We start from the raw sequence: 18,511 nt of genomic DNA, 5'->3' as shown, positions 1-18,511 counted from the left end.
CTATGCGGCCCTGTACCGATCCCCACGGGTCAGACCCTCGGGAGACCTTGCCGGTTTCCTAGACGGATCGGCCCTGCCCAAGATTCCCCCCACAATCGGGAAGGAACTAGACAAGAAACTCAAACCGGTCGATGTGAAGCAAGCAATTAAAGCCCTAGCACGCGGGAAAGCACCGGGCACGGACGGATTCCCGGTTGAGTACTACCACACATTCGCGACACTGTTGACGCCGCGGCTGGTCTCCATATACGAAGAGGCGGTAGCCCGCAAAATGCTCCCAGACTCGATGCGGACGTCGATATTGGTGACCTTCTTGAAGCCATACAGAGACCCCGAGCTCCCGGCGTCCTACCGGCCGATAACGCTTCTGAACACGGACTGCAAGATCCTCGGGAAAATCTTAGCGGATCGCTACAGCCAAATCCTTCCCACACTGGTGCATGCGGACCAATGTGGATTCGTTCCCCGGCGTAACACCTCACATAATTTGCTCCGCCTCTTCCACATTCAGGATCAGACGAAAGAACGATTTCCCAGGGCGGCGTGTCTGGTCCTGGACCTGGAGAAGGCGTTCGATACCCTGCTGTGGCCGTACCTATTCGAGGTTCTGCGGCACGTGGGTGTTGGGCCCTCGCTGCTGGCCTATACCCAGCTACTGTACGGAGGCCTCACCTCCAGAGTGAGACTCGGCAAACTTATATCTGCACCATTTCCAGTGACCCGCGGGACCAGGCAGGGATGCCCCCTCTCTCCTCTCCTCTCCTTTTCGCCCTAGCAATGGAACCCCTGGCCATAAGACTACGACGGGAGGGGGAAACATTGGGGATACCCATAGCGGACGTCACCCACTGTGTGTCATTATATGCGGACGACCTCCTGATATATGTCCGTGATATCTCGGCCGACCTCACGCCCATCTGGACAACGCTACGAGAGTACGAGGGAATCTCGGGACTCCGGGTCAACTGGGAGAAATCGTCCATTTTCCCTTTGGGCACCCACGCGGAACCCCTAGAGATAACGTTGGGCGATCAGGCGCTGAGATGGGACGGGACGGCCCCCAGATCCTTGGGGGTGCGCCTATATCATTCCCCCAGAGACCTCATCGAGGGGAACCACCGAGGGGCACTGACAAGCCTGCGTTCGGCTGTAGGGTTTTGGAAGACATTGCCACTAGCATCCATAGGGCGCGTTGCTCTGGCAAAAATGATCATGGTTCCAAGGATGCTCTACTACTTTGCAAACCTCCCTGTCATCCCTGTACCTCCCCACGACAGCCGGAGGCCTGGGAGCACCATCCTTTGAATCGTACTTTCTCGCGGCACAACTCCAGTGGCTGTCCCACTGGACGGCGGAACGACACGTAGGGGAGACGACCACGGAGGGAGGCAAACTGCCTCTGCCTGTGATCCGCCGACTGCTCATGCCGGGCTCCAAACCGACACGTACGCACCCGCTCCAGGTCGCTATAGCCCGCAGATGCATGATGAGGATCCACCGCATGTCGAAGGGCCAGCCACTATATTCCCCTCTACTCCCCCTTGTGGGTTTCCCCCGACAGAGCGGATACTACACCACGAGGGCCCTCCAGGTGTGGACGGATCATGGGGTCACAGAGATGGAGGCGTTGTTCCAAGAGGGACAACTGAGGACATACGCACAACTGGTGGAGTGGCATGACCTCCCCCAAGGGCAGTTTTTGAAACACAGGCAGCTGCTGGAGAGTAGTGGCCATTTCTGGCACGCACGCGATGGGGAACCCCCGACGCATCCGGTGTTACACACAGTGCTGCGTATGGGAGCAGGCAGCCACCTCATCACCTGGCTGTATAAAGCGATCCGGGAGCTCACAGACGTCTCCCTGGACAAAGTTCGGGAAACATGGGAAGACGCAGGCAGAGTATTCCACGATGCGGAGTGGCGTAAAGCCCTGGAATCTCCCAAAAAGGTGTCCAGGAAAGCGCGATTCAAAAATATTCAATTTAATATCCTACACCGGGCATACCTCACCCCGGACAAACTCCACCGGTTTTACCCCGATACACGATTTGAATGTCCCCGCTGCCACCAGGTAGACGCCGATTTCAAACATATGTTCTGGGCCTGCCCATCCATACAACGTTTCTGGGGAGGAGTACACCAAGCCATTCAAGCAACAACTGAACTCCCGTCCGCCCCCACCTGGGAGGAATGCGCGCTGGGGATAACCCCGAGGAGGAAATCTGCGAAGGTGCAATGGAAGTTCATTTCCTTGGCCCTTCTCCTCGCGAAGAGAAACATCGCGATGCATTGGAGGGCCCCGGAGGGGCCATCCGGTCCGGCATGGGTGGGCGCGGTGCTCAAGTGGGGAGCAGCAGAGGAGGAGCTGCTGCGAGAGGAGGAGGCAAAGGGCGCCCGTAAACGCCCGATATCTATGGAGTGGGCGCAGCTCCTCATCCTTTTTAAGCAAACAGGCGCGACGGGGGAGGCCCCAGACATGACACAATCCACCCCCCACGCCCCTACGGCCTCCCCCGACTGCCCCGGATCGGCGGGGGATGCGGGCGGCCCATAAGGTAGGTAACATACCTAGACATGAGGGCAAGTATGAACCCAGTCCCCTGCTTCGTGCCGAGTGGTGGGCCCGCCCCCCCCCCCCCGGGGACCCCCCGGAGCGCACCACATACACTTACCACCAGTCCATACATAATCTACCACGGGAATTTCTCGTCTGCCGACCCCGCACCCTCTCCCCCCCCCATACTTCACTCACTACCTCCTTCCCTCCCCTACTTTACCCAGTTTCGGGCCCCCCCCCCCTACCCCAGGGCCCTTCCCAAGCCGCCCCGTAGGCAGCAATAGCCCCAGTTAGCGGTTTACACACCGTTGTTTTAGTTACATGACATGATAGGGAATCTGGGAAGGAAGGGAACGCAGCTCAGACCAAGTTGGGGAGGTGAGGTTGACCCCGATCGAGACGGAAGGTGTAGGCACGACCAGGATGGTATGCATGGGGGCCAGATAGAACCGACCAATGGGAAGACAAGTCTCTCGGGCCATCACAGGAGATCTCAGCAGCTAACGAACTACAGTATACACGCACTATAACTTTCTTAAAGGTCCATGATGTTATGGTACAATGATTCATGCTTATAATGGTGATTGTTCCTTGTGATGCAATACATGCAAAACCCTAATAAAAACATGTCAATTAAAAAAAAAAAAGAATCCTCTACCAAGACCTATATTTCTTTAAGCTAGACCTATTCAGGTTCTGTCCTGCCAATGCATTATCTATATCTAAGAAGTCATAGAAAAGATACAAAAAGTTTTTATTTTAAGCTGATTTGTAATTTTTATTATAAAATATTTTTTCTTTTAATGTATTTTTTACTTTAAAATTGTATCTCTAATAACATTTCTCATTTAAATGTTATTTGAATCAATTAGAGAGACACTATTTTTGTGTACATATAAATGACATCTACAATTTGTACAGTAAGAGAACACATCAATAACGTATCATACAAAATTAATGTACATTGATTGTGATGACCCCACAACTACAAAAACAAAATAATATACACCATACACACTACTTCATGCATTCATCAATCATCCTCATAATCATAAAAACAGCATGAGATTCAATCCCGTGGGGGGTCCCAAGATAGTTGTATATGCAAGGTAATACCGTAGCCGGTAATAGTACAAATTTAGACAAAAACTTTCAGGTTAGCAAGAAAGATTATTATACTATTGTATCCAAACAATAGCATATAAATATCGTATACAACACTAATACTCGTATAGGGATCTCTATAAGATAGCAGGGTTGAGCAGAATAATAAACTGCAGAAAACTACAAGGATTCTCACCTACACAATAACGAGTGTAGACACTTGAACCATTGCGTAAAAATGTCCAAACAGGTGCTATATAGGAGTGTTAGTGAACGTTATAAACAGCGCTGTACTATACTGGGACACTGGTGGATATCATGAAAGTTCAAACGATGTAAAATAACACTTACAAAAAGTGCCACGAAGAACATAGCGAAGTAATATTTAAAAAAGCAACAGTAATGGTCAGAAGTGCCCTTCGCTAATACGAGCGAGAAAATAAAGTGAGTCAACAGAATGCTACACCTGGGCCTGAGTCTGGACTAAGGTAACGGAAAACTAACAGCTTTCTTACCTATAATAATTGGTATCCCGCATACTCTCCGTGCCGCAGTAAGTGGGTATGTGACGACAGTCAAAGGTACTAATGTGGGGACGGTTTTAAATCGGATGTTGTTCGACAATTGGGCAAAGGAATGCTCGCGAGAGAAAGGCAAATTAGTTGAGAACGCAAGCAAAGTAAATACGTGACAACAGTCGGCGCCATGTTGAAATATGTAAGAGGGCTGCGGAGAAACCTCAAAGGGAAGTGAATTCTCGTGTCCTGTATCTCACAGTCCTATAAAGATATAATACTATGCTTTAGTTGTACTTTTTACTCTGGTAATCTATAATTGCGTTAAATTGCAAGCAAGTGAAAGGGATTCATGAGATTTCAAAAAGCTAATTTATATCGCAACATGGGCCAAAACAGGGGAGAAACTACGGAATTTAAATCTGATATTATGTTTGAAATAGGGCAAGGAATGCTTACGACTTAATAAGAAGTAAGTCTAAGTGAACGATGGGATAGATTCAAAGTAAAGCGAGAAAACGGCACCGTATTGAAATGTTTAAATATGTCATAGTGGATTCTATAGTTTAACGTACATGTTTATTCTCATAAAGTAAAGTAGAACTAATTAAGGTGTTGTGCACTCAAACCAACACTATATTAATTATGTAGCATTGGGGTCTGCTGAGGTAGTAACGATTACAGAGACCTATATTTATTTTTCACAAAAAAAAAAAGTACTAACGTGGTGAGCATGAGACATATATAAACGCTCAATCAAAATAGGAGTTGATGGTTATTGAGCTTACATATAGTAGTGTTTATTGAGAAATGTTTTCCATTATCTGCCGATGTTATATGAGAAATGTGAGTAAGCATATGGGTGAGTAAAAGCAACATACATGTTGTTACTGAACAGAGAAATATATATACTTAAAGCAATATAGGTAAAGAGGGCAAAGCCCAGAGTAGTTTGCAAATAACTGTAAATTGTTCACAAAATAGTGTTAAGATAAAAGGACTTTTATTATATCCAGTGTCTTATATGTAGGAGGTGGTATTACCGTAATGCAATTATTCAAATAATAACAGTCGAGTGAAGCTGAAAAGCTTTCCTTATATGGTGGCAAGTTATGTCACTATCCATATTATTTCTTCATTGAGACCTCTACGGACTGTGTCTCAATGAAAAATCCAAAAGCTTTCCCTATCTTTCCTGATTTTGTCCATATCTTTACCCCTTTTAGGGGCCGCTTTCTCTAAGATGAGCCATTTCAACTCTTTTTCACTATGTTGCAAATCTAAAAAATGTCCTACCATAGGTGTTTGTGTTTTCCTAGTCCTAATGGCTGATTTATGTTCGGAAAGTCTCAGTCTGAACTCTCTGCCTGTCTCACCTATATAGCCCACACCACATGGGCAAAGTATAAGGTAAATGACGTTACTGCTTCTGCAATTGGTACGGCTTTTTAATTTACCTGTCTTGATGCCATAGGTTCAAGTCTAGGTGGTTATGGCTGAGGAGCAAGCATGGCAATTGCTACATCTATGATTGCCTAAGATAGGAGGTAGTCCATCAATTGTCATTTGGTCTTCCTTTTTTCGTGGTAACGATCTGCTGTGTACCAGTTTGTCTCTTAAGTTAGGATTCCTCCTGAAAGCCACAATAGGTTTGATCAAAGTTTCTTCTGCTTCGTTGACATTAAGAATTTTCCAATTCTTATGTCGCACTTGTTGGATTTTGTTATTAAGACTGGAGTGGTTTACTACACAAACTATTCTCTCCAGTGGATGTTTGTTTCTGCCAGCAATGAGCACATCTCTGTTGTAATATTTAGCGCGCTTCATAGATTGTCGAACCAACCGTCTAGGATAACCTCTCAGAAGAAGTCTCTTTTGAAGTTCCTCAGCATGGAAAGTGAACTCTTGCAAGTTGGTGCAATTGCGCCGTATTTTTAAAAATTCCCCATAGGGAATAGTCTTTTTGGCAACTGGGATGGAAGCTGCCATGGTGTAAGATCTTATTTTTAGCAGTAGGTTTTCTATAGAGGTTAACCTCAATGTTGCCTCTTGCTTTTTCAATCCAAATGTCTAAAAACTCTGCCTTGTCTGGGAAGTATTTGGCAGTAAACTTTAGGTTCTTATTACCGAGGTTAAGCCACTCAATAACTTGCAAGAGATCTAGGTCTTCTGACCAGATGAAGAAAATATCATCTATAAACCTGTGCCAGACTTGTACGTTCTCATAGAATGGAGCTACCTCATTGAAGACGTGTTTGAGTTCAAACTCGCCCATGTAAATATTCGCTACACTAGGAGCGCAAGAAGCGCCCATACTGGTACCTTTGATTTGGTGGAAAAGATTATCTTTAAAATCAAAGTAGTTGTTATGCAGCACAATGTCCAGGCATTCAAGGATGAACTCATTAGGTCTTTCACCCGGAGTTCTTGCTAGTAAGGTTGCCACTGCCTCTACTGCTTGGTCTTGAGGGATGTTCGTATATAGTGATTCTATGTCTAATGTGACAAGATATTGTGTTTCACTATTGAAGGGTATGTGTTCTATGGTCGATATCATGTGTCCGGGATCTTTAATATAAGAGGCATAGAGTTTGGTCAGGGGACATAGGAATGAATCGACATATTCGAGAGCGGTAAAGTGCTAGAGTTGATAGATGAGACAATCGGTCTCATTGGTGGGTCTGTGGTGTTTTTTTGTGTCTTAGGGACTCCACACAGGGCAAGTGTCACCGTTCGAGTTTTATTAAGAAAGTCAAATTCTTTTTGGCAAATATATCCATCATTGAGAGCTTTACTGGTGCTGGTTTTAATTAATGTATTTAGATTTGCCAGAACCGATCTCTGGGTGCTGATTTAGTGTTCTAACCTAATATTATAGTCACTTGCTTTCTGGTTGCTGTAATAAAAAAATGGCACAGGTAGCACTGTTTTTCTTTCTTTCTTTTTTTTTCTTACAGGTAGCACTGTTGCACCTGTGAAGACTGCACAGTCTCTAGGGCTCAGCAGAACAATGCAAAGTAAAGTTTGAAAGCTGTTTTTACAAGGGACGAACAGAGGGGATACAAGTGCGAACATCATTCACACACTCCTATTGAAATCCATTTGAGGAGATACATTTGTGTGAAGAGACAGTCATTAAGAATTTGCCATCTCAGTTCGGTTTTATGGATGTATATGGTGTTGCATTGACAAATTAAATTCCTCGCAAGTCCAAAGTATGTTTTCCTGTGGCTACCTGATGGAGATTTGACTGACAAATGGCTCTATTAGTTCAGTGTTGAGACCAATTTCCTTGATGTTAATTATTAAACACAGCCAGGTACCGGGGAACCTTTATCGTCCAGGTACAATAAACAATGCAAGGCTGCCACAAGGAGTTAAACTCTTCTTACAGACGAGGAGTTAAACAACCAAGGAGGGGGCAAGCAGCGATGATGGCGGTAGTGGTGTTACGGGTCAATCTGCAAAGCATGAGTGGGTTGTGGGACGGTTACAGGTGCCCTCAGAAAACAGCATTTGACATTTGATCGCGGTCTTTGAGAAAGATTTTTCAGGCCCATACAGAAACCGAGCACCCTTTCCAACTAAAATATATGAAAAGTAAGGACAGAAATGCAACTTTGCCGCTGCCACAAAAGCACACAAATGAAATGTTTTACAGCATAAGCTTCTACAGGAAAGGCACGCTGACTTTTAGTTCCCACAAAAGCACATAAAGTTCATATACCCTTCAAAAGCACACAAACACGAAACTTCTGATTGAAACAAATTTATTTAAAGGTTTGAAAGCTTTGCCTACTTGCGCTCCATTTCCAATGAGACACGCTGCCTTTCAAATGCCACAAAAGGATGAGGAACAAAAAGAAAAGAAAGCTTCGCCAAACACAAGCAGGAAACAAAAAATAAAATGGTACCCCAAAACGAGCAGATAAGTACCAAAGTGTAAAGATACAAGTAATTAGATGGTGCTCCGTGGGCGGAAACAAAACGCAACAAGCATTTTCAATGCAATGTCTCGCATTTGCGAGAGTTAGAGCTATTGGCATTGTAAATGACCATGTCTTTCACCCACATGTTTTGGTTTGGAGTGTTGTGGATGCATAGAAACAAAGAAGGGTGTTCCCCAACCTGAGCCTGGGAACAACAGTCATCCTTGTCCATGAATTTAGGATCTTTAAGAAGAGACTGGTAGGCAGAATACAGCACCAGGCACAACCACATTTTAGGTCTTTACAGTTGTGACTAGCTGGTGGAGTGGCATACACACAAGTGAAAGGGAGTCACAGTACCATAAAGTACGTTTTGGCTTAACCAGTCAAGCAGATGCTTTATATGACTTGCGGCTTACTTAAATTTCAATAACTATTGACAGTCAATATCTTTGTTTACCAAACCTTCTAAAATGTCATTGAGACCTACTGCTTTTCATAGAAACCACAAGATTAGAAAACGTCGTTAAATCTGACAAAAGTATCAACTCCACAAGCATTATGGGGTATAGATAAATAAATGATGAGCCATTAGAACACTCGTGGGCTCAAGGGATCCCACTGTCACTCATTACAGCATACCTCTCAACTTGTTGGCGCGTGAATGAGTGTGAAGTCGATATTTAATGGGGTGGTTGTATGTAAGTAAATGAAGGATAATTTGAGGAGGGCTATACAGGATGGAAGAGGGTGACCCTCCCAAACCCAAAGGAAGCATGTTGCTATAAGATGAGCACATTTTATTGAAAAGACGTACCCTCTTCAAGCGAATGTTTGATGACGGGTATGAAAAGTGGCCTCTGGCCATGATGAGATAACTCTCTTCATGTTCTTTACTGTCCCTTGATGGCAGTGTCGTGTGTACACACAAGAGCTGCAAATTAGCATTACCTGAGGATGCTCTGAGTGGTTGTAAGCGAACTTCCCATGCACACAGAGCAACTCTCTCCATGGGCAGCGGTTAGCTTTGGTCACAGGAGACGACTTTTCCATGACCTAGGGCCAAGCATGCAAAGCATTGGCTTGCGCATGTGCATAGCTGCCCACATGGGGTCAAGTGTATTTGAAAACTACGGCTGCGCCGATCTGTGATGAAGCAATAGGCAGTTGCAATTGGCACTAGTTGGGAAAGTGAAAACAAATGAGCTAGAGCGACGCTCGTGAGACTGTGACATCTACAGTCAGTGATAAGTAATGCATCGTACGGCTTGCAGTGCAACTTCTCAACAGACCATGTCTATCGACAGTGCGTATTCACACCCTCTCCTAAATCTTAGGAACAACTGTGATTGTATTAAGTAGAGATTGTAAACCAAGCTGAACAGTGTGTGACTGTGGAGAAACTTGGAAAATGAGGCAAACAGTTTGCAGTGATTTCTGGGCAAATCACTTAATTTCTCTTGCCCTAAAAAATGAATGAATTAATTAATTTAAGACTGAATTACTTTGTGAAATGTAACTGGCGGTTGCTCATGTAAAGTGCTATAATACCTTCGGGTTGAGTTTGCGCTATATAAAACTGCAACAACAACAAATATAGAACTGGAGGAATAGTAAGTGGCCCGCACAGAAACTAATGAAAAGCCAGGAAAGTGAGGGGGGGATGTAAACCCTTTGCAGACCATACCAAAAAAACAAGCCTAATCCCCCTTAAAAGGAAGCCTAAACTAAGCAAATTCCCAACTGAGGGTGGAGATCGAAAAGTGCAAAAAACCTAATAAAAAAATACAAGCAACAGAGCAGGAGCCGTGGTATGGGGGAGGCAGCAGTAACACAACTGTGCCATTAAGAGTAGGTGGGGGAAGAATGCTATATTTGAATGGAAGTAGCTAGGGCACTGAAGCTAAACACAGACCAACAGTAACAGAGCAGGAAACCAAGAAAAAAAATAGTCCCCCAGATAAAAGATAAAGAATAGCGGAATGAGAGAGTACTAAGTCCCTGCTCTGTGAGAGAAACAGGGGAGAGAAAGGAGGGACAAAGAGGCAGGACTGACCACTAGCAAGCAAAGATTTTTAAAGGACACCGACATAGGCAAATGAAAGCAATGTCAAGAAAGGGGATAGACTTGAAACCCACAGACTGATTACCATGTCACCACGTAAAATCAATTTCCATTTGATTAAATTAAAAACAATTTTTTAGCCATCAACACAAAATTACCAAAGTAATTCAACACAGTCATATCTTTAAAAACGTTATTCACGTAAATCTCATCACCATCTCTTCACAAAGCTACTCTTTTTCTTACATCCCTCAATGTTTCACATTCGCATCACTTTCAACACCCATTCGCCCAACTTATATCACACTTTTTAACCAATACTCAGATTCATACTTCCCAAAACTAACAGACAACCCACACGCAGCCTACTTTCCCAAATCAATTGTTCAATCAGAATACATAAATCAAATCCTACCAAGGCCAAAGATCAAATACGTTTCATACAATTCAAAACCTTTTGATTCTTTAAATAGCATGCACAAAACAATTGGCCACGAAACAAAGGTCGACTCGTTTCGAACCCCTCTCACTACAAGGTTCTCTTCAGGACCAGAAAGCTGTAAAAAAAGACAAATTACACAATTCTTTACCATCTAATTCATCGCATGTCTACCCCTAACCTCTTTTCTCTCCGCTTCGAGGAAAAAACTCATACCTTAATTTGTATTGTTGCTGGATCAGCCGATCCATGCCTCAAAATCACAATGTAACATATCTGAAAAATATGTCTTCATAAGGACCAAAACCCGGACTATAAAATACTCAATCTCTTAAGTTTTAAGGGACCTAAATGCTTACAGTTTGTATGTGGTGATGGAACAAACACGATGACGATTTCTTAAAAAATTTCTATAAATCGGCTCCCTTCTTGACTTGGCACTGAAAAAATTCTAATCAACACGCGGATGAAGGTGTATGCTTGGATCAAACCACTACTGTTATTCAAAATGCTTTAATATGAAGTGGCTCCTACCTTATTGCGTTTAGGAGCCCGGCTACACCCAACAAGTTTGTTCGCAGTCACAACCGCCTTTTGGTTTCCTGTTGTAAGGAAACAAGTTTTATTTCTTTAAAAAAAAGCGAGTGACCCCATAGAAGGTGGCGGGCTATGTTCGTGAAAAATATATCACGGCCATATTAATGTTGCAGTTTAAAAAGAATGCGCGCAGGAAATGCATTAAATCCAAGGCCTCACAAATGTGCTTTAATGGCATCCGCTTCAAACGCAACGTAAAAGTATCTCGTCCCATGAACTCGACGTACCTTCTCAGCGGTGGACTCCACAGCGTAACTGCTCATTTAAAGATTAATACATTCTACATGCCAACAACCTGATGGATCGCCTATTAAACCGAGGCTACCCGAAAAAACTGCTAAAGAGAGCAATCAAAAGAGCCTGGTGGACCCCACGTGAAACAATACTGGAACGTAAAGAAAAAATGTCAATGGAAAGAATTGTGTGTCAACGTTCTGCCCGAATTCAAATTTGTTAAAAAAGGCCATCTGTCAAAATTGGCACCTAGTGAAGAACTTAAATCAGTCGCTAACTTCTGTTCCATTGTTCGCGTTTAAAAAAAGACAGAAGTATTTCTAACCAAGTTGTCAGAGCCGCAATGCCATAACAGAGGACGAGTACAATACGTGATTTTGTAGGTCTACCTCCTGTAGTCGCACACCACAAATGTGGGAATTGTGGTTGTTGTGATTCAACACAAGAAAATTCGTTGTTTAACCATAATTCAATTCACTGGAAACACGACTCCTTAACAAATTGCAAATCAAAAAATGTGGTATATGGAATTTGGTGCCTGTGTAAGAAACTTTATATAGGCAAAACCAACCAGGAAATTCGGGCTAAGATTATCCAACACAAGTCAAGGATGCGCAAAAATGTCCAGACTGCACCTCTAGTAAATCATTGGAGGCTGAAATCACATACCATCCAAGAATTACAATGGACTGTAATATCTAAAGTGGAACTAGATGTCCGTGGAGGGGACTTGGAACTAAAACTAAAGACGTGAGGCAATGCTAATTGTTAAGTTCAGCACGGCAGTAGATGGGCTTAATGAATTGTCCGAAATATACAACTTATAAGACATTGATCATTAACAGCTCATAGAAATAGACCCGCATTAATGCTTGGAGCCCGTTTATAGTTTACATTCGTATTACCGTAATTGATATCCCGTCATACATGCCCCATGAAGATAAACAAAAATAAGGGAGACGTTTGCCTACATCTCCCATAAGGCCTAGAGGTTGGAATAGGCGTGACCTAGTAAGTAAAAAGACTTCCGCCTCAAGTTGGAAGTTGCCGCGATGCACACCGGTCCTCACGGTAGAGAAGACACTGTGGAGTCCACTGCTGCTAAGGTACGTCAGGTTCACGGGACGAGATACTTTTACGTTGTGTTTGGAGCTGATGCCATTAAAGCATATTTGTGAGGCCCTGGATTTAATGCATCTCAAGCGCGCATTCTTTTTAAACTCCAGCATTAATATGGCTCTGATATGTTTTTCACGAACATAGCCCGCCACCTTCTATGGGGTCACTCGCTTTTTTTAAGAAAGAATACTTGTTTCCTTCCAGCAGGAAACCAAAGCCGGTTGTGACTGCGAACAAACTTGTTGGGCGTAGCCGGGCTCCTAAACGCAATAAGGTAGGAGCCGCTTCTGAGTAAAGCATTTTGAATAACAGTAGTGGTTTGATCCAAGCATACACCTTCGTCCGCGTGTTGATTATCATTTTTTTTCAGTGCCAAGTCAAGAAGGGAGCTGATTTATAGACCTTTTTGAAGAAATCGTCATCGTTTTTGTTTCATCACCACATTCGAACTGTAAGCATTTAGGGCCCTTAAAAACTTCAGAGATTGTATATTTTATAGTCCGGGTTTTGGTCCTTATGAAGTCATATTGTTTTTCAGATATGTTACATTGTGATTTTGAGGCATGGATCGGCTGATCCAGCAACAATGCAAATTAAGGTAAGAGTTTTGTCCTCGAAGCGGAGAGAAAAGAGGTTAGGGGTAGACATGCGATGAATTAGATACTAAGGAATTGTCATTTGTCTTTTTTACAGCTTTCTGGTCCTGAAGAGAACCCCGTAGTGAGAGGGGTTCGAAACGCGTCGACCTTTGTTTCGTGGCCAATTGTTTTGTGCATGCTATTTAAAGAATCAAAAAGTTTTGAATTGTATGAAACGTATTTGATCTTTGGCCTTGTTATGATTTGATTTATGTATTCTGATTGAACAATTGTTTTGGGAAAGTAGGCTGGGTGTGGGTTGTCTGTTAGTTTTGGGAAGTATGAATCTGAGTATTGGTTAAAAAGTGTGATATAAGTTGGGCGAATGGGTGTTGAAAGTGATGCGAATGTGAAACATTGAGGTATGTAAGAAAAAGAGTGGCTTTGTAAAGAGATGGTGATGCGATTTACGTGAATAAAGTTTTTAAAGATATGACAGTGTGTTGAATGTAACTTTGGTAATTTTGTGTTGATGGCTAAAAAATTAAGTTTTATTAAATCAAATGGAAATTGATTTTCCATGGTGACATTGTTTTCCTCGATGTTCCAGTTCTTGAAAAATTAATAACAGATCAGTGTTGGCACTTGTTTTTTTTTTAAATATATTTGGGGGCTCAGCCTCAATGATTGGGGTCCTAACCCTTTACAGTTGTACACAGACTGATTACAACAGGTCTCGAAGAGACACTGCATGTGCTGTCTAGCTCGACCTAAAAAGGAGGGACAAAGAGAAAAGATTAACTACAAGCAAGCAACCCTTCTTAAAGGACAATCGAAGTACCGAATAAAAAGGCAATAGGCGGGCTGTAAGCCCATTAAGAGCACACATGTCGCGAAGACACCGCACAAGCGCTGTCTGGGCTCGACCTAAAAAGTGCATAGTTGGAAGTAGGTGTGGTAAATCGGTCAAGAGAAGAGAGCCCTGGCATAGAGAAGATTGACGGGGGTAAACCTACATTCAATCAAAATATTAGATGCGGAGTTCCTTGCTTCTCAATAAAACTGAGCCGAATTTCATCACACATTCTGATGTTATTTTATGTTCTGTAAAACATCTTCTCGAAGTTAATGAAACTAGGCCCATAAACTAGGCTTCCATGAATTCTTTAGTATTTCACCTAGAGTGTCTTAAATGTTTCCTCTTTGCACTTAAAAATCCACATCACTATATTTTCTCTGAGTTTGGTATGAATGGGAGCTCCGTTCTTAATATAATCTCGCCTCCTAAAGAAGTGCCTTTTTGACTGGCTTGGTAAATGCGAGTTAACCTGCCTCTACTTTTCTTTAATACTGAAAAGATTCTGTTAATAAATTTTTTTCTGGGATCAACAAATCTAAGTGTTATCTATCCTGCATCTACTTAATATTTAAGAATACGTTTTATCATTCTTCCTACTGTTTGACCTAATTTCCTCTAAGATTCCTTGACCCAATTCTGCTTCCCGCTTTGCTTCAGGCTTTAAAACCTGTATTTAGCACTCACTACCCCTGAGGAGGCATTAAAGCTCTTTGCGGACGGGTAGGATAGTGCTCTGTGGAGCTCAGAGTTGGTCTGTAATTCTAGTTGTATGCGTTAGTCAGTCATATTGTAGCATTATTAGAGTCGGTGTAACAAAGTTGCAAGGTATATCAAGTTTAGAGTAAAGTTAATTGTTAATAATGAAGATTCTTTAGTTCTTTAGTTGTGTATTGATCTGTGTTAATAACTATGTGTGAATTGAAGGGCATAGACTAATGAATGTGTATTCTATTGTTTGTCCTTTTATACTGTTATTGGATGCAGTAGTGTTGTTGAAGAGCATATATATATATATATATATATATATATATATATATAATAATCTAGAGTCATGCTTTCACAGTTTGGGTCACGGAGTCTGGTGGGAAGGGCTCAGTAGAATTTACTTATGAGATCAAGTGTTACTGGACAGAAGGAGACCCATTCTGACATGGATTCAGTCAGTAGGGGTATGAAGTAAGCCTATTATGCACGTCCTGTGCATTTTGGTGACGTTCATATGCTGTGTCAAGCCATGGAGTATAAGTTCAAAAACATTTATTTACCAATACTATAACTTTATTTCGGTCTTTGCGACCATAAAAGTGCAATGCATACAGTAGATAAAGAATAGAAACGGGCATATAAATTCACTGACTGTAGGCAAACCAGACCTTCGTTATGACAACCAACAAGTTGTGTATCCAAATACGGAGATTGATAGCTGCATGGTTTAAAAGTCCAGCACAATTAATAATCTGCAAACTCTGGTAAGCAGACCAAAAAGTGCAAATGCATACAGTACAAAAGGAAAATGAAGCAGCATACTAAAACTGGTAGCTAAAAACTATCACAGTCCATCTTACTATCCGTATAAGGAGGTTAATAACTACATGGTATTGAAATCTGGAACAATTAATAATCTGCAACCAATGGTGAGAAGACCAAAAAATGCAAATGCATACTGTGCCAAAAGAAAATGGAGCATAACATACTAAAGCTGATAGATAAAAACTATCAGACCATCTAAAACATTGATCAACAATAATATAATGGTAACCTAGGAAATGTTGTACCTGCAATACAAAAGAAGTAGATGTATACGTACATAAAACAGTAGATCAGTCTCATCTAACAGTGGCCACTTAGACAAAATTGCTTAAACAATGATAAAAGCTATTAAAAGGGTTTACAAGACAGTTTAAGCTATGACCGCATAAGTGTTTACTGTAAGAACGAACCAGGATGACCCGCCATGCGGGCACAATGGTAAAAATAGCACTCAAACCAAATCAGAAATGGTTATATACATAAATAAAATAATTTAAAAACAAATCTTTAAAAAGAATTACAATGGCTGTAATTACATCATGGACATCCTGATTATCCACATCCTACTGAGAAATTTGGCGACTGCACAAACTATTGAAAGGCTTCAGTCAGATTTTAAAATGTGCAAGGCTTCACTATGGCAACAGGTACCAAGCCGCCTGCATGCTGGGGCCAACCACTTAGTTCTTGCTAGTTTGTATCTAGGGCACACAAAGAAAATATGGCTAATTGACTTTACTGCGAGGGCAGTGCCTGGACAAAGCTGCGATACAGTAGGGGACTGGCGCCAGGAGGCTGTGAAGGTGTTTACAGGAAGGGAGCCCAATATGAATTGCATGTAAAGCTTCCTATCCTGCGGAATTTTGTGATAGCCTCCACGTAATTTCAAAGGCACCTGCCAATTTAAACTTTATCAAATCAAGTATCAAATGGCCCCAAGTTTGACAAGAATTGAAGACTGTGCCACCCAGTCCCAATATCGCTTCTTGATCAGGGCTTTACTCTGTAACAATGCTTGGTCTTTAGTGTCCCATGCACCTTTCAACCCGATTGTAGCGATCATGGACTTCATCTTATTCATCCATTCAGTTTTCCTGAAGCGATCAAGTGCTTTTACCTCATCCAGGGCAGCAGCATATTGATGTAACTCAGGGGTAGTTTTTAGGCATAGCCAAAAGAGTAAGGGTCGTAACTGAGCTTTTTCTACAATTGAGGTTCTGCCCATGTCTAATCGCATCGGATGTAGGGGAGTGCTCTGGGGAAAGTGAGCATAATCTTAAGAATTTTTTTTCGGTTGCAAGTAATGCATCCGATTTGTCAAGCTCCCAGAGTTCAGCCCTGTATAAAGCTGCACCCACAGCCTTATTATCGTAAATGCTAACAGGGGCATCTATTGGCTTACTCGTTAAGGTCTTGTGCTATTTGATCAGGGCCCTTGTGATTCTCCTGTGCTTGAGGTCCCGCATCTTAACATGATGTTTCCAAGTCAAATCTTCAGAGAGAGGGAGGAGCTTAGCGCGCATCCAAGATGGTCGCGTGAGCACAGGGCTCCCCGGACCCTTTCTGCTCCTCGGAATATATCCTGAGACTATCCTGATTTGGTGTATGGAATCTGGGAGAGGAAGACCAGCTGATCATATATCTCTTTTCAAAACTCTAATCGGACCTGGGAATCCTGAGTTATCGTCGCCGGAACTTTTGGGACCCACCCGACGGAGGTGGCCGGGGTGAAGGTGACCCGTGGGGCCGGGCTGCAATTGAACAACAGCGGCCTCAGCGCGGTGCCAGTTACCGATTCAGCACTTTCGGTTTCGGTTTTGGCCTTCAGGAGATCAGCTGGCGTGCGTGCTCAAGGTGGCGAGGTGCCTCCTGGGCCTCTGCCCGAGGTTTGCTTTCATCTGCTACTGGCGGGTCTGACGCCTCCGGCCCCTACACCGACGGTTTGTGGTCCTTTCGCTGGCACCCGCGCACCCCTTGATCGGAGGTCCCATTGAGTGACTGCGCTCACATGGCGGGCAAAGGGGGTCCGGAGGGGCGCAAGACCAAGGCTTCACTGCGCGGGGGAGCGGTCCAGAGCAACAACATGGACCGCTATACCCAGGGCAGGAGGTCCCCTGGCGCTGCTGGCCTCTCCCCGGATGCTGCAGGGGGAGGCACGACCGTCGCTGCGGAACCTTCCCTGCAGGACATTATGGGCGCCATCGAGGGCATCAGGGAAACTATCGCGACGCAATATGAGGCCCTGGCCCGTAAGATCGACACTGTCGCGATCGACGTCACCCTGATTCGGGCCGACCTCTCTAAAACCAACGAGAAGGTCCAGGCCCTTGATGCACGGACCTCCACCCTGGGTGCGGAGGTGTCGGATCTGCGGGCCGCGCTTGGGGACATTAGAGTGGTCAACGACCATATGGCCCGGCGGCTTGAGGACTTCGAGGGACGGGCCCGACGCAACAATATCCGCATCATTGGGGTACCGGAGTCCTCCGACAGCCGCCCGGTGGACCTCGTGGTCGAGGAACTTATCCTGCAACAGCTGTCCCCGGTTGGCCTAAGCAAATTCTTCGCTGTGGAGCGGGCCCATCGAGTTCCGGGCGGCCGGCCGCGGCCGGGGGCCCCCCCGAGGCCTATCGTGGCTAAACTGTTCCACTACAGGGACCGCGATGCTATTCTGCAGGCTTCACGGACCCGTGGCCCGGTCCGCTACGAGAACTCGACCATCAACTTTTATCCGGACTTCACGCAACTGGTCCAGAAACAGCGGATGGGATTCCAAGGGGTGAAGCGCCGTCTCCGCGAGCTAGGCCTGACGTACTCAATGATCTACCCGGCGAAACTTCGAGTGGAGCATGGAGAGCGGACAGCCTTTTTTGACTCTCCTGTGGCCGCAAGTGACTGGCTGGACTCGCTGCCGGACGGGGGTGGCCGGCCCGGGCCCTCTGGGGGCACCGCAGGTGACGGGTCCCCTTAGACTGACCTTTGGTC

At 44.1% G+C, this 18,511-nt stretch overlaps 1 protein-coding gene and 1 long non-coding RNA gene across 2 annotated transcripts in view; one reads left to right on the top strand and one right to left on the bottom strand.

Annotated features, from left to right (window-relative positions):
- LOC146789750 (uncharacterized) overlaps window positions 1–4,308 on the bottom strand; it is a 101,584-nt gene extending 97,276 nt beyond the window's left edge. The window contains exon 1 of the long non-coding RNA XR_014970151.1: window positions 4,177–4,308. This is a non-coding gene — a long non-coding RNA (uncharacterized LOC146789750). The remainder of the gene's footprint in view (window positions 1–4,176) is intronic.
- The window catches only part of CEP20 (centrosomal protein 20), a 380,968-nt gene that overhangs the window by 142,161 nt on the left and 220,296 nt on the right, over window positions 1–18,511 (top strand). The gene's annotated exons all lie outside the window — the stretch shown is intronic.

This window comes from Triturus cristatus, chromosome 10, assembly GCF_964204655.1.
Source record: "Triturus cristatus chromosome 10, aTriCri1.1, whole genome shotgun sequence".
In the NCBI taxonomy this organism is placed as follows: domain Eukaryota; kingdom Metazoa; phylum Chordata; class Amphibia; order Caudata; family Salamandridae; genus Triturus; species Triturus cristatus.
The sequence above is the reverse complement of the archived record's forward strand: the minus strand, read 5'-3'. Positions and strand labels throughout refer to the sequence as shown.